Raw genomic sequence first — 15,201 nt, 5'->3', positions numbered from 1 at the left:
TGGGGGAGAGTCCGTGTGAGTAACTTCGAACACTCTGGAATGGCGTGAGGTGACGACGGAGAAGCAGGTAAGGGGGGCTCTAGTGAGTTTATTCAAATCTTCTATGAGAACTATTCCTGAGAACAAGAGCTACAAAAGCCTCTAGGAGAAACAGTTAAAAGTTGAATAAAATAGCGTGGATACTTCTTTCTGACGAAAGACAAAGAGCTCACTCTGATTAAGTGATCCTGTTATATTCTAAGATGGGATGGAATTTGAATGCATTTGCACATAAATTAAGCTTCCCCTCACCATTAATGAGTCTAACCTTCTTTGGTGAAGGTTTTGGTAACTAGGAGACATTCTTTTAATAGCATCTATTCAGCCGCCAACGTAGCGTACTATACATTTGAGAGAATGAATTACATCCTGGTAATGATGGAATGCTTGCAAATGAGGCTTTTGTGTGTTTTGTTCTTTCTTAACTTGTGAACCACCAAGACTAGCTTCAGTCTTGGCAAATGGCTTGTAATTCACGAATAAGAATGCTCTGGAACCCAGTACCTACACACTTTCTGGAAAACACGGGTATTTCCTTCAAGGAGACAGCGTTCTAATTATGGAGTCCATATATCCTGGGGACTGGTTTGAGGAACAGCGGTGTCTGAGAAAGAAGTTGGGGGTCATCAGAACGTCCCAGGAAAGGCATGATGGGGACATGAAGGGACCGAAAGTCCCAAAGAGCAAGTCTGGACTGTTTCCCTCCTGTGATTAGGTGGTATTCTAAGCACATCCGCATTCACCCTGAATAGCACCAGATGGCGGAAGACGAGAGACTCACCCTGGCCGACAAGGCGGACAGCAGTGTCTTAGTCACCTAACGCTCGGCCGGAGGAGGGCCCCGCACACCACCCAGGGCTGCGCATGGGGCCCACGTGGACCGCGGAGCTGTGGTGCGGCTTTGTAGTAACAGGAGTGTGGAGTAGGGCAGGGGGAATGACTGGTTCGTCTGACCGCAAGGCTGGCAGGGAGGCAAACCCCGTTAGGGTGAGGGATGGGGGGCTCAGCTGGTGGGGTGGGTGGGTGGGTGGGGCCTAGCTGCTGGGAGCGGGGAGCTCACACGCCCGGGGGCTCGCAGACATAAAGGCCGCACACGGATCGCACGCGGGCAGTGCAGCGGGCGGGTGCCTCTGCTCAGGGAGCACCGTGCGTGGGTGTCGGTGGCAGCAGGCCCCCCTGTTCTGGTGTAATGGTGTGTGTGCATCTGTCCCTCCCCGAGTCAGGTTCAGGAAGAGCCTGGACACAGTTCTGGGAAACCTTTGTTCCTGGTATCTGTCGAAGTAAATGAAGAAACGAAACTTCCAAATGAATCCCAGCCCCTGACCCTACCCCTGCATTCAAAGCCATTACTCCAAGACAGGAGGGAGGAGACCAGGAGGCCGGCAGTCCCTTTCCCTCCAAGAGTCCGAGAGTCCACAGATTAAACGTGTATTTTGATTGCAACTCTGAAAACTGTTCCCCGAAACAGACCCTGGGGCGTCCTTTCTTTACCACCCCACAGCATAAGCAGTGTTTCCTTAAATACAGGAATTAGGGACTGCTCGATGGGATGCTGCTATTTAAATTTCCATTTTTTAATAAAGTGCATAATTTAACTTCACACTTCCAGTAGCCTCTGTCCGGCACAGGCATTGCTAAGACAAGGCCATCCAAAACTTTAAACACATGATAACCAGATTATTTTTCTGCATCCATCTCTGCTTTTGCTCCAAGTACTTAGATTATGAAGACAAATGTACACTCTATAGTAATTAATTTCCTGAATTTCTGAGACAACTCCGTGGGAGAGGCCTGGCTGAAGGGACGCACGGGCTGACAAGGGCGGCGTCTCTTCGAAATGAGAACAGGTGTGATCAGCTTGGTGACCAGCCAGCGCCAGCGCCGGCCATGCCCTCAGCAAAAACAGTTTAGGTTAGTGTGTATTTTTATCTTCCTTTTTCCTCTAGATATTTAATTTCTAATAAGAATTAGAGTGTTGTGGAGGAAACCAAGGGGTGTGTGCCAGGAGCCCGGGGGCTGAGCCAGGAGCTCTGCCCCAGCTGGACGGGTGAGCCTTGCGGTCTGATTCCCTGTGTCTCCAACCTCTGTCCCCCAGCTCTGAAGTGAAGGAGCTGCATCTCCAAGGCCCAGGTCGTGTGGCTTTTCCATGATGCCCTTCCACACCCTTCATTGTTCAAAACAGAGCTTTCCTGCGCTCTTGGACTATTCAAGCCCTCATCTGTCCTTGGCTGCAAACGTGCTTTCTGGGTAAGGTTTGTCTTATGGAAAAATTCAGATTTTGTTAGATAGCAGTGTGGCCACAAAATGCATTGTGTTCTGTCTCTGAGATCGAAGTGAACGTAGCACTAATAATTCTTGTTCTTGCTCATGTAACCCTCTTACTCTATGACTTCTGTCAGATACACAGTCCAGGAAATCGGTATGATTCTGCCACCCAGAGCGCTCGTCAAAGGCAGCCAAGTTCTGCACGTATGTCTGGGATGGTCTGAATTCACACTGAAATTGTCCTTCTGTGGCACCAAGGCAGGAATCAAAATTACACGTTGATCCCCCCAAAGCAAGATTGTAATAGGTGGAAGTTGTCAAGATTCAGGTGTAGGATGGAGGGTATCATTCTGAAATCATTCAGAACATAATTGTTATGACCATGGAAATGTAAAATTTCCTATCTTCATAAAGTTTTACTAAATCAGCTGTAGAGGAATATGCCCTTGGCAGTCTTTCTATGACTGGCCACAGTAGAGCTAATGTGTCCAGTTATTTTTGTATGTAGGGCTTGTCCTATCTTGTGTGTTCAGTGATAAATACAAGGCCATTAAGAAATTCTGAATTTCCTCTGAAACCTTTGTAACTCTTAAGAATCATTTTAAATTTACCTTGTAATGCTTTGGGGGCATCCAGTGCTTTAAATTTTCCAGAATCATGTTTCTCCAGCTCTTTTAGTAATATTAAAGATGTCTATTTCATGAGAACTTAGCAGGAGACAACATGTCTTTTAAACAGTTCATGATCAGTGCCGTGGCCTGAGATTAGGGGTACCCCACAAGCACTCTGCACATGGATTCCAGCGAGATACAGTAAAGAAGAAGATAAAATGGGACTCAGAAAGAAGTAAGACTTTACACACCGTTCTTCCTTCACTACCTCTCAACTTCAAATTTGAAATGTGCAGCCTGATGGGGAGAAGAACGGATTTGGGGTCATAAAGCTTGCCGTGGAATCTAAACCTCCTGTCTACACAGAGTACGACACCACGGTGTCGCTTCAGGTGGGTAATTTCCGGAAGCCTCCAGGTAGGTGACAATTCATCAGACATGATGGGGTCAAATGTAAAGCAGACGCATGGCTGCTAGTTAGCGAATGTTTGTTGAGCAAATAAATGAGCACAAAAATATAAACTACAAATACCACAGACTTCTGTAGTCTCTTACAAACTCAGTGCTGACAGGTTTTGCATTAGATGAGAGAAAATCAAGCCCGTGAGCCATGAAGCCATGCAGATACCCACAGTCCATGCCGCATCTGTAAGAAACATGCCCTTTGTCCCCAGTTGCCCTGTTGCCCGGGCCACCAGCTTGCGTTTGTTTTCTTGTTCTTTTTTGTTTTTTCTCGAGTTTTATAATGTTTTGCCTTAGAGACTGGGCCATGCATCAGAACGCTCTAAACTGTGGATTCGTCTTTGAGCCAGAGAAGGAGGGGTGGTGACAGGAAACAGGACACAAGGCTCCAGCAACTCCAAGAAGCCAAGCCAGGAAGCTCCCTCCCGGACCATGCGCACTCCTTGATAACGGATGGACGGAATGGTCTTCTGTACCCCATCTCCTCCGTTTCTCCTGAAGCAGCCACTTTCTTTAAGTTTTATAGAACTTGCTCGTCACTCTGGTGCCGAGGGGAGCACAACTCACCCAGCCAGTGCTCTGTTGGTTGAACGCGCGTTTCTCTCTGTGCGTGTCAACCACTATTGGAAGTAGTCATAAGTGGCCAAAAAAAATCAACATAAGAGTGATAGAAGACAAATGGAAAAGTGTGACAAAATAACCCATAACGTGGTTAATCCTGGTGAAAAGCCAGCAGCAATATTCTCAAGTGCTTTCTACTATATTCAGCGTCACTGTATGTAAAGCAACACAACTAGAAAATGTTATTTCAGGTGCTTCTTGCAGGGAAAGGATTGACTTTTTGCCTGTGCTTTTCTCTACCATAAACGTTCATATTTTCTTGTGCTCTTGTAAAGATTTTTAGAAAATGACTGGAAGTAGTTAAAGACATCATGGAAGAGAACAGGTACTTTTGATTTGGGACTGTTTGAGGTTGGGTGAATCGGGACGACTGCCTGATATGGCCCTACAATGAATACTTCTATTACGTACCATGGAATTAAATTTTGTTCTGGTTTGTGTGCGTGTGTGTGTGTGTGTGCACGTGTGTGATCAAACTGGGACCCTGGTCACACAAGCATCACCAATAAAGTGATGGGTTTGAGGACATGCACCTTTTCATCATCTTCTGCCCTTCACCTCATTACCCAATGGCCATGTGGACTCTGTGGACATGCTCTTACCGAGAGGGGAATGGGGTTTGCCACTATTGCTCCTACAGCGACCCAGATGAGGAGATATCCGGATATGTGTGACAGTCCCATCACCTTGTAGGACTGGTTCCCACAAAGCAAGATGCATTTCACACAGTAGTTTAGAAAATGGTCCCATTTCCAGTGGAGGGGCAGGACCATCATCCCTGCCCGTTAATGTTGTGTCCTCTTCATTCAGTCATCATTCATTATTATTAATTTTAGTATGATGACTAAAAACTGCTCACACTTTTCTTATTCTTCTACACAATGTTAGAACATATAAACTCTACAGACACCTCCCTCCCCAAGATCTTAAATCTTAGAAAAATTTGTGAAATTCTCCTGAATTCCAATTTATTAAACAATTCCCTTGCCCTTGCAGCATTGCTCAGGACATCATTAAATAATATTAAACAATAATAAGCTCTATAGTTTCTCACTCTGGAAAATGAAACCTAGAAGACCATTGCCATTCTACTCCAACTCCTAGAATTGGGTCCACATTGAGTCTACACACCGAGCCATGCAAGGATCAGTTTGAAACCAGCAAATATCTTCTTGGCCATGATGTATTTAGTCAGTACTGTGTATTCATCATTATTGCATGCCCACATTGCATCATGCACTTTACTAAGTACAGGTACACAGCAGTGGCCTTCACTTACATATCAGACATCAGGGAGGGCCAGGTGGCCTTCTGCCCTGGGGGCTTTACATCTCTGTCTGTCTCACCTACCAGTCACTGCTACAGTTAGATAGTTAACTTCAGGAGAAAATGTTAGTGGTTTAGGGATCGGGGTACCCAAAGAAGCCACTCCTTCCAGTCGTCCTCCTGGTAAAATGCCAAATTCAGCTGACAAGTTCAAAATGGAGCCTGAGGTCTTGCTGCTCATTTTCACCTAGGCATTGGTCTTCAAAAAAATTTGCTCAAATACCTCCTTTAAGGGCGCCTGGGTGGCTCAATCTGTTAAAGGTCGGACTCTTGATTTTGGCTCAGGTCCTGATCTCAGGGTCATGAGACAGCCCTGTGTAAGGCTCCATGCTCAGCGGGGTGTCTGCTTGAGATTCTCTCTCTCCCTCTGCCTCTCCCCACCCTCTCTCTAAAAATAAATAAATAAATGAATAATTAAAAAAAGAAAATATATTTAAGCCCACATATCCCCCAAATTTTAATCTTGAATCCCAAATTTCATGATCTATTAAAATAGTTACAAAAATGTAATTTCTTTTCCTGACCCCAGTATTTTTAATATATGGTTACCAGCAACCTCTCAGCTGCCCTGGAATGTGGAAGTCCCTCTCTCCAAGGCAGTCTTGCCATCCACACAGAATTTCACGTGGCTCCAGAGTGCAAGGACAATCTTAAAGATGCTTGCCCAACACAGCCTCCAAATTCAATAGAAATTCATCAAGCATTGTCAATGGCACAGTGATTTATGCCTTCCCGGTGAAGAGATACCTTGTGTTAATATGGGCAATGACGATGATGTGTCTTCTGTTTCTGTTTCGTGGCTTTAGAAAACAATCGGTAGGAATCTGGAAGACGTGGAGTCTTTCTTTTGCCCCCATCCGGGAAGGATCCTGATAAGATATGTGTTCTTTCTGAAGTGTATAGGTGAGATCCACCCCTTCTGTTTGGGTGGTGCTCAGTTTAACAGAGATAAATGTAAAGTGATCACAACAAAGAAAAGTAGAAAAAAGAACCTTGAAGTCCAACTCATGGAGTAATCCATTCCATGATAAGTGAAACATTTTAGGTGGTATTAAATGAAACTACTTTTTGTAGAATTTCCAAGTCCTCATATCTCAATAAGAGAAAATGGAAGAATCGTAAGAAACCTTTATTCAATGCTTGCTATGTGTCAACCAATGTGTTTAGCAATCTCATCCGTCTTCACATAATCCGATGACCCAGGTCCCCCATTTTACAGATTAGGACACTGAGACCTTGGCAGGCCAAGAAGATTTTCCAAGGCAAGTGGGACGTCCAGAATTTTAACATAATGATCTGACAGGAGCCCCTACTCTTTCCCACAATCGTGCTGTCATGGTCCTTCAGATTTTGTTTATTGTGCTCATGTAAGTCTTGATTCTCTAAAGCTACCAAAATGAGGCAGCGTGATTTTACACACGGAGGGGAAAAACCTTACTTTCAATCATTCACATGTCTCACAAGTGACGTATTAACATATGAGTCTAAAAGATCTGGATCAATTGTGCATGGATTTCTCCAGAAAACTCTTCCCAGATTCCCACATATGGAAATATTCTTTCCAAGGTCAATTGCAACTCTGAGTGCCCAGAGTACACACCGTTAGAACATTAATCACTGATGTTAATATCCTTTCTCACCTTCCCTCCCCTCTCCTCACACCAAAAATTCTAATAAATTTAACAATTACAAAGAAATTCTCTTCCCCATTTCTCTTTTCTGAGAAAGAAATATCAGGATGAAAATCACCAAGCACAAAACATAAAGCTTCCTTGGAGATAAGAAATTTGTGTTGAAGAAATGCAAACCTGTTTAGAGCATGAGGAAAATGCATGTTATTTGATGGGTGACCTTGACTCAAGTCAGCATACTCTCAGGAGCAGAGAGTCTGCCTCAGGGTCGGTGACTGATGGGTCAGTAGGCATGAATGGGGACCACATCTTAAGCAGGTGACCTCAGGGCAGAGCCAGCAGACTGAAGATCGTCTCTGAGCACCTCAAAGAGCCAAAAGCACCTTCATGGTGTGTCAGGATAGAAAAGCCATTCTGCTCCGCCGGCCTCTGCTGGCCTCTACTCAGGACACTGTCTCTCACCACAACCGGCATGAGTTTGAGAATCTTTTTGCCTAGAAGCTTTCTCACTCAGTTTAAGAGTCTTTAAAATAGTAGTCCTAGGAATTATAAAAATAAAAGCAGCTGACCCTTACTGAGTGCCTGATATGTCTGAGGTGCTGGGCAGAAGTTACCGGAAGATCAGCTCATTCCCTCCTCTCGGGGACCTTCTAACAGCTGTCCTGCTGCTTTAAAGACAGTGAGACTGGGGTGGTGAGAGATCAAAGGAATTGCTCGGTGAGAAGAGGAGCCCAATCAATTGCAAACCAAATCCCCATCAGAGCCACACCCTTGGTTCTAAAGCTGCAGCTGACACCAAGGTCCACCCCACTTTTAAAAATAGTTACGCTATATAAGAATTAAATTTAAGGGATTTAACATGACCATTTATATGTAGTATAAGTACGTAAAGTTTTACATATTTCATGGGAAACATCTTAAAGCGAGCAATGTAGTCTATATGAGTGTATATACGCATACAAGCATCTGGGGGAATTCTCCAATAAGCAAAACAACACAGGATATATATTTTTTATTTTTTTAATTTTAAATTTAATTAACTAACATATACGGTATTATTAGTTTCAGAAGTAGAGTTCAGTGATTCATCAGTTGCATATAATACCCAGTGCTCATTCCATCATGTGCCCTCCTGAATGCCCATCCCCCAGTTACCCCATCCCCCCACCTCTCTCCCCTCTAGTAACCCTCAGTTTGTTTCCTATGATTAAGAGTTGTTTATGGTTTGTCTGCCTCTCTGATTTTGTCTTGTTTCATTTTTCCCTCTCTTTCCCTATGATCCTCTGTTTTGTTTCTAAAATTCCACATATCAATGAGATTATATGATAATTATCTTTCTCTGATTGACTTATTTCGCTTAGCATAGTACCCTATAGTTCCATCCATGTTGTTGCAAATGGCAAGATTTTTTTTTTTTTTTTTTTGGATGTCTGACTAGTATTCCATTATGTATGTGTGTGTGTGTGTGTGTGTGTGTGTGTGTGTGTGTATCTTCTTTATCCAATCATCTGTCAAGGGACATCTGGGCTCTTTCCATAGTTTGGCTATTGTGGACATTGCTGCTATAAACATTGGGGAGCAGATGTCCCTTCGGATCCCTACATTTGTATCTTTGGGGTAAATAACGAGTAGTGCAATTGCTGGGTCATATGGTAGCTCTCTTTTCAGCTTTTTGAGGAACTTCCATACTCTTTTCCAGAGCTGCTGCACCAGTTTGCATTCCCACTAACAGTGTAGGAGGGTTCCCCTTTCTCCATATCCTCGCCAATACCTGTTGTTTCTTGTGTTGTTAATTTTAGCCATTCTGACGGGTGTGAGGTGGTATCTCATTGAGGTTTTGATTTGGATTTCCCTGCTGCCAAGTGATGTTGAGCACTTTTTCATGTGTCTGTTGGCCATTTGGATGTCTTCTTTGCAGAAATGTCTGTTCAAGTCTTCTGTCCATTTCTTGATTGGATTATTTGTTCTTTGGGTGTTGAGTTTGATAAGTTCTTAATAAATTTTGGATACTAGCCCTTTATCAGATAAGACATTTGCAAATATCTTCTCCCATTCTGTCAGTTGTCTTTTGATTTTGTCGACTGTTTTCTTTGCTGTGCAAAAGCTTTTTATCTTGATGAAGTCCCAATAGTTCATTTTTGCCCTTGCTTCCCTTGCCTTTGGAGATGTGTCTAGCAAGAAGTTGCTGCAGCTGAGGTCACAGAGGTTGCCGCCTGCATTCCTCTTTAGGATTTTGATGGATTCCTATCTCACATTTAGGTCTTTCATCCCTTTTGAGTATTTTTGTATATGGTGTAAGGAAATGGTCCAGTTTCATTATTCTGCATGTGGCTGTCCAAATTTACTAACAGCATTTGTTCAAAAGACTGCTTTTTATTTACATTGGATATTTTTTCCTGCTTTGTCGAAGATTAGTTGACCATAGAGTTGAGGGTCCATTTCTGGGTTCTCTGTTCTATTCCATTGATCTATGTGTCTGTTTTCGTGCCAGTACCATACTGTCTTGATGGTTACAGCTTCGTAATAGAGCTGGAAGTCCGGAATTGTGACCCCACCAGCTTTGGTTTTTCTTTTTCAACATTCCTCTGGCTATTCAGGGTCTTTTCTGGTTCCATACAAATTTTAGGATTATTTGTCCCAGCTCTGTGAAAAAGTTGGTGGTATTTTGATAGGGATTGCATTGAATGTGTAGATTGCTCTAGGTAGCACAGATGTTTTAACAATATTTGTTCTTCCAATCCATGAGCATGGAACGTTTTTCGGTTTCTTTTTTTTTTAAGATTTTATTTATTTAATTGAGAGAGAGAGAGATCATGAACAGGGGGAGCAGCAGGTAGAGGGAGAAGCAGGCTCCCCGCTGAGCAAGGAGTGTGATGTGGGTCTCAATCCCAGGACCCTGGATCATGACCTGAGCCGAAGGCAGATGCTTAACAAACTGAACCACCCAGGTGTCCCACATTATTCTATTTCTTTGTGTTTTTCTCAATTTCTTTCATGAGTGTTCTATAATTTTCTGAGTACAGATCCTTTGCCTCTTTGGTCTGGTTTATTCCTAAGTATCTTATGATTTGGGGGGCAATTGTAAATGGGATTGACTCCTTAATTTCTTTCTTCTGTCTCATTGTTAGTGTATAGAAATGCAACTGATTTCTGTGCCCTGAGTTTATATCCTGCCACTTTGCTGACTTCCTGTATGAATTCTAGCAATTTTGGGGCAGAGTCTTTTGGGTTTTCCACATAGAATATCATGTTATTTGTGAAGAGTGAGAGTTTGACTACTTCTTTGCTGATTTGGATGCCTTATTTCTTTTTCTTGTCTGAATGCTGAGGCTAACACTTATAGTACCATGTTGAACAGTAGTGGTGATAGTGGACACCCCTGCCATGTCCCTGACCTTAGGGGTAATGCTCTTAGATTTCCCCATTGAGAATATTCACTGTGGGCTTTTTGTATATGGCTTTTATGATATTGAGCTATGTTCCCTCTATCCCTACACTGTCAGAAGTTTTAATTAAGAAAGGATGCTGTACTTTGTCAAATGCTTTTTCTGCATCTATTGAGAGGATCATGTTTCTTGTCCTTTCTTTTATTGATGTAGAGCATCACATTAATTGATTTGCAGATGTTGAACCACCTTGAAGCCCAGGAATAAATTCAACTTGATTGTGGTGAATAATCTTTTTAATGTATGGTTGGAACCCATTGCCTAGTATCTTGGTAAGAATTTCTGCATCTATGTTCATTGGGGATATTGGTCTGTAATTCTTTTTGGTGGGGTCTTTGGTTTTGGGATCAAGGTAATGCTGGCCTCATAGAAAGAGTTTGGAAGATTTTCTTAAACTTATATTTTTTGAAATAGCTTCAGAGGAATAGGTATTAATTTTTCTTTAAATGTTTGGTAGAATTCCCTTGGGAAGCCATCTGGCCCTGGACTCTTGTTTGTTGGGAGATTTTTGATTACTGCTTCAATTTCCTCACTGTTTATGGGTCTGTTCAGGTTTTCTATTTCTTCCTGGTTCAGATTTAGTAGTTTATATGTGTTTAGGAATGCCTCCATTTCTTTCAGATTATCTAATTTGTTGGGATATAGTTGCTCATAAAATGTTCCTATAATTGTTTGTATTTCTTCAGTGTTGGTTGTGATCTCTCCTCTTTCATTCATGATTTCATTTATTTGGGTCCTTTCTCTTTTCTTTTTGGTAAGTCTGGCTAGGGGTTTATTGATCTTATTAATTCTTTCAAAAAACCAGCTCCTAGTTTCATTGATCTGTTCTTTTGGTTTCTATTTCATTGATTTCTGCTCTAATCTTTATTAATGCTCTTCTACTATTGGGCTTAGGTTTTATTTGCTATTCTTTCTTCAGCTTCTTTAGGTGTAAGGTTAGGTTTTGTATTTGAGACCTTTCTTGTTTCTTGAGAAAGTCTTGTATTGCTATATACTTCCCTGTTACGACTGCCTTTGCTGCATCCCAAAGGTTTTGAACAGTTGTATTTACATTTTCATTCATTTCCATGAATTTTTTTAATTCTTCTTTAATTTCCTGGTTGACCCATTCATTCTTTAATAGGATGCTCTTTAGCCTCTGTGCATTTGAGTTTTTTCCATATTTCCTCTTGTGATTGAGTTCCACGTTCAAAGCATTGTCATTTGAAATTATGCAGGGAATGATCCCAATCTTTTGGTACCAGTTGAGACCTAATTTGTGACCCAGTATGTGATCTATTCTGGAGAATGTTCCATGCACACTCGAGAAGACTGTGTATTCATTTGCTTTAGGATGAATCCTCTGAATATATCTGTGAAGTCCATCTGGTCCAGTGCGTCATTCAAATTCCTTGTTTCCTTGTTGATATTCTGCTTACATAATCTGTCCATTGCAATGAGGGGGCTGTTAATGTCCCCTACTATTACTGTATTATTATTATTATTTTTTGCATTTCAATAGAACTAGCTTTATTATTATTATTATTATTTTTAAACAAAAGAAATGGTCTAAAAGCAAATGCAGATATGTACCGAGGGATGGACATGACCTGGCACTTACAGAGGAGCTGCTGTGTCATAAATGAAAACAGAATGTTAGGAGAAAAATGGTATTTCAGGTGCTGTCTGCTTGAATAATCTGGAGATGCAAGTTAACTGAAAGGTGCTGTGCCAAGCAATCAGCAGGAACAAAAAACAAAACCAAACACAACCATCAGCAGCTGCTTCCCAAAAACTATGTGCTGACAGCATGAGAACTGCCATCAACTCACAGTCTTCTCATTTTCCCCGTTTTCTGTAATTTTCCTCTTCTTTTCATCTGTTTTCTTCTTGAAGATGTTATTTCGGTAAAACTGAAGTTCTTTGATGCTTTCGCTAATGTCATCAAGTGCCCTGTGAGAAGCAGCCTTCTTTGGTGCAAATTCATATTCTTCTGGATACCAGCATCTGCACAGTTCTTTAACAGTGCTCACATCAATTATTCTATAATGAAGATGTTTCATGAACTGGGGCATGTATTTGTCAAGAAACTTCTTATCTGCATGAACTGAATTTCCTGCAAATGGACAGAGCCCCGGAGGAGTCTTTAGTGTTTCTTTAATTTTGTTATTAATTGGTCTATATAATTGGCTGCTCCCATGTTAGGGGCATAAATATTTATAATTGTTAGATCTTCTTATTGGATAGATCCTTCAGTTATGATGTAGTGTCCTTCCTCATCTCTTATTACAGTCTTTGGCTTAAAATCTAATTTGTCTGATGTAAGGATTTTCACCCCAGCTTTCTTTTGATGTCCATTAGCATGGTAAATGGTTTTCTACCCCCTCGCTTTCAATGTGGAGGTCTAAAATGAGTCTCATACAGAAAGCATATTGACGGGTCTTGCTTTTTTATCCAATCTGATACCCTGTCTTTTGACTGGGGCATTTAGCCCATTTCCATTCAGAGTAACTATTGAAAGATATGAATTTAGTGCCATTGTATTGCCTGTAAAGTCACTGTTTCCATATATTGTCTCTTTCCTTTCTGGTCTATGTTATTTTTGTCTCTCTCTTCACTTAAAGGATCCCCTTTAATATTCCTGGCAGTGCTGTTTTAGTGATCAAAAATTCTTTTACTTTCAGTTTGTCCTGGAAGTTTGTTATCTCTCCTTCTATTTTGAATGACATCCTTGCTGGATAAAGTATTCTTGGCTGTGTGTTGTCCTCATTTAGCACCCTGAATATATCCTGCCAGTCCTTTCTGGCCTGCCAGGGCTCTGTGGATAGGTCTTCTGCCAATCTAATGTTTTTACCCTTATAGTTTATAGACCTCTTGTCCTGAGCTGCTTTCAGGATTTTCTCTTTGTCTCTGAGATTTGCAAGTTTCACTATTATATATCGGGTATTTACCCATTTTTATTGATTTTGAGGGCGGTTCTCTGTGCCTCCTGGACTTGAATGCCTGTTTCCTTCCACAGATTAGGGACGTTCTCTCCTGTAATTTGCTCCAATATACCTTCTGCCCCTCTCTCACTCTCCTCCTCCCTCCCTCACTCTCTTCTTCCTCTGAGATCCCAATTATTCTAATATTGTTTCGCTTTATGGTATCACTCATCTCTCAACTTCCCCTGTGATCCAGTAGTTGTTTATTGCTTTTTCTAGCTATTTTATTCTCCATCAGTTTGTCTTCTATATCACTAATTCTCTCTTCTGCCTCATTTATTCTAACAGAGCCCTCATTTTTTATTTCCGCTCATTAATAGCCTTTTTGATCTTGACTTGATTAGATTTTAGTTCTTTTATTTCTCCAGAAAGGTATTCTCTAGTGTCTTGCATGTTTGTTTGTTTGTTTTTTAATACCAGCTAGTATCTTTATAATCATTATTCTGAACTCTAGTTACAACATCTTACTTTTCTCCATACTGATCATGTCCCTGGCAGTCAGTACTGCCTCTTGCCCTATCTTGTTATTTTGTCCAGAGTAGAAAAGATGAATGAGAGAACAAAACACTGAAATGGCAACAATGACCCCAGAGAAGTATACACTAAACCAATCAGAAGAGACCTGAAACTAAAAAAAAATAAGTAAATAAAAATTACAAAAAAAGAAAGAGACTATAATGAGACAGGTGAACAGAACTGAGCAATACACTAGATCCTGTGTGTATTTTGGTCTGTTAGAAAACTAGATCCCAAAATTGTAAAGAAAGAAAAACTTATATATGTACAAAGATAAAATGAAATTAAATACAATGCATGGATAGAATGTAATTGTAAAAATGAAAATTAAAAAAGAAAAAATAGAGTTGATAAAATAAGAAATTGGTTGAAAACGGGAAAGGAACAAAAAACTAAAATTGAAAGACTTAAGAATTGTGGGGGGAAAACCATGAATTCTATGTGCTATATCCCCCCCCAGCACCAGAGTTTTGCAGTTCTCTACAATCGTTAAAGTTGGTCTTGGCTGGATGTTCTTGATGATCTACTGGGGGAGAAGCTTGTTGTGCTGATTCTCAGTGTCTTTGCCCCGAGGCAGAATTGTACCCTCCTTGCCAGGGGCCAGGCTAAGTAATCTGCTCTCGATTTCTCTATGTGACTTTTGTTCCCTGCAGGTTTTCTGTGCTGCTTTAGAGGATGAGAATGAAAATGGCAGCCTCCCAATCTAGCCATGGAGCTCTGGGCCCCACTCCTCAATGCACCCTCAGAGAAAAGCAGTCAGTCACTCCTGTCTCCCTGGTCTCTGTCCGCACTCCATGCTAACCCAGCCTGTGACCAAGCATTTCTATCTCAGGCACACTACCCCATTTCAAGTCTCCAAACCCTGAAGACTCTTGTGTCCAGCAACTGCGCTACTCCTCCCAGGGGAGGATGGAGATCTTGCCATGGTTCTAGGGTTTATGGGAACCCAGAGCTGAGAGCTCACTCCCGGCTATCTGATTGTGGCCAGCTTCCCTGCTCCAAAGCCTGGGAGCTCTGCCACACTCAGGCACTCCCCAGTCTTCAAGTGACCCAGGGATCCTGAGACCACACTGTCCCACCTAGAATTCCACCCCGCTTTGCCACCTGAGTGCCTTTCAGGCAGGGATGTCCACCACTGGAGCAGACTTCTAAAAGTTCTAAAAGTTCTGATTTTGTGCTCCCCTGCTATATCACTTGCTGGTAGCCTCCTTATCTTCCTATATATTACCTTGGATTCACTTCTCTGCACCTCCCAGCTTGCAGAAAGTGGTCACTTTTCTATTTGTAGAATTGCAACTATTCTTTTCTTTGATCTCCAGTG

Source organism: Callorhinus ursinus, unplaced genomic scaffold (assembly GCF_003265705.2).
Source record: "Callorhinus ursinus isolate GAN/ISIS: 27379988/994484 unplaced genomic scaffold, GSC_fseal_2.0 scaffold11, whole genome shotgun sequence".
Classification (NCBI taxonomy): domain Eukaryota; kingdom Metazoa; phylum Chordata; class Mammalia; order Carnivora; family Otariidae; genus Callorhinus; species Callorhinus ursinus.
Note: the sequence above shows the minus strand (reverse complement) of the source record.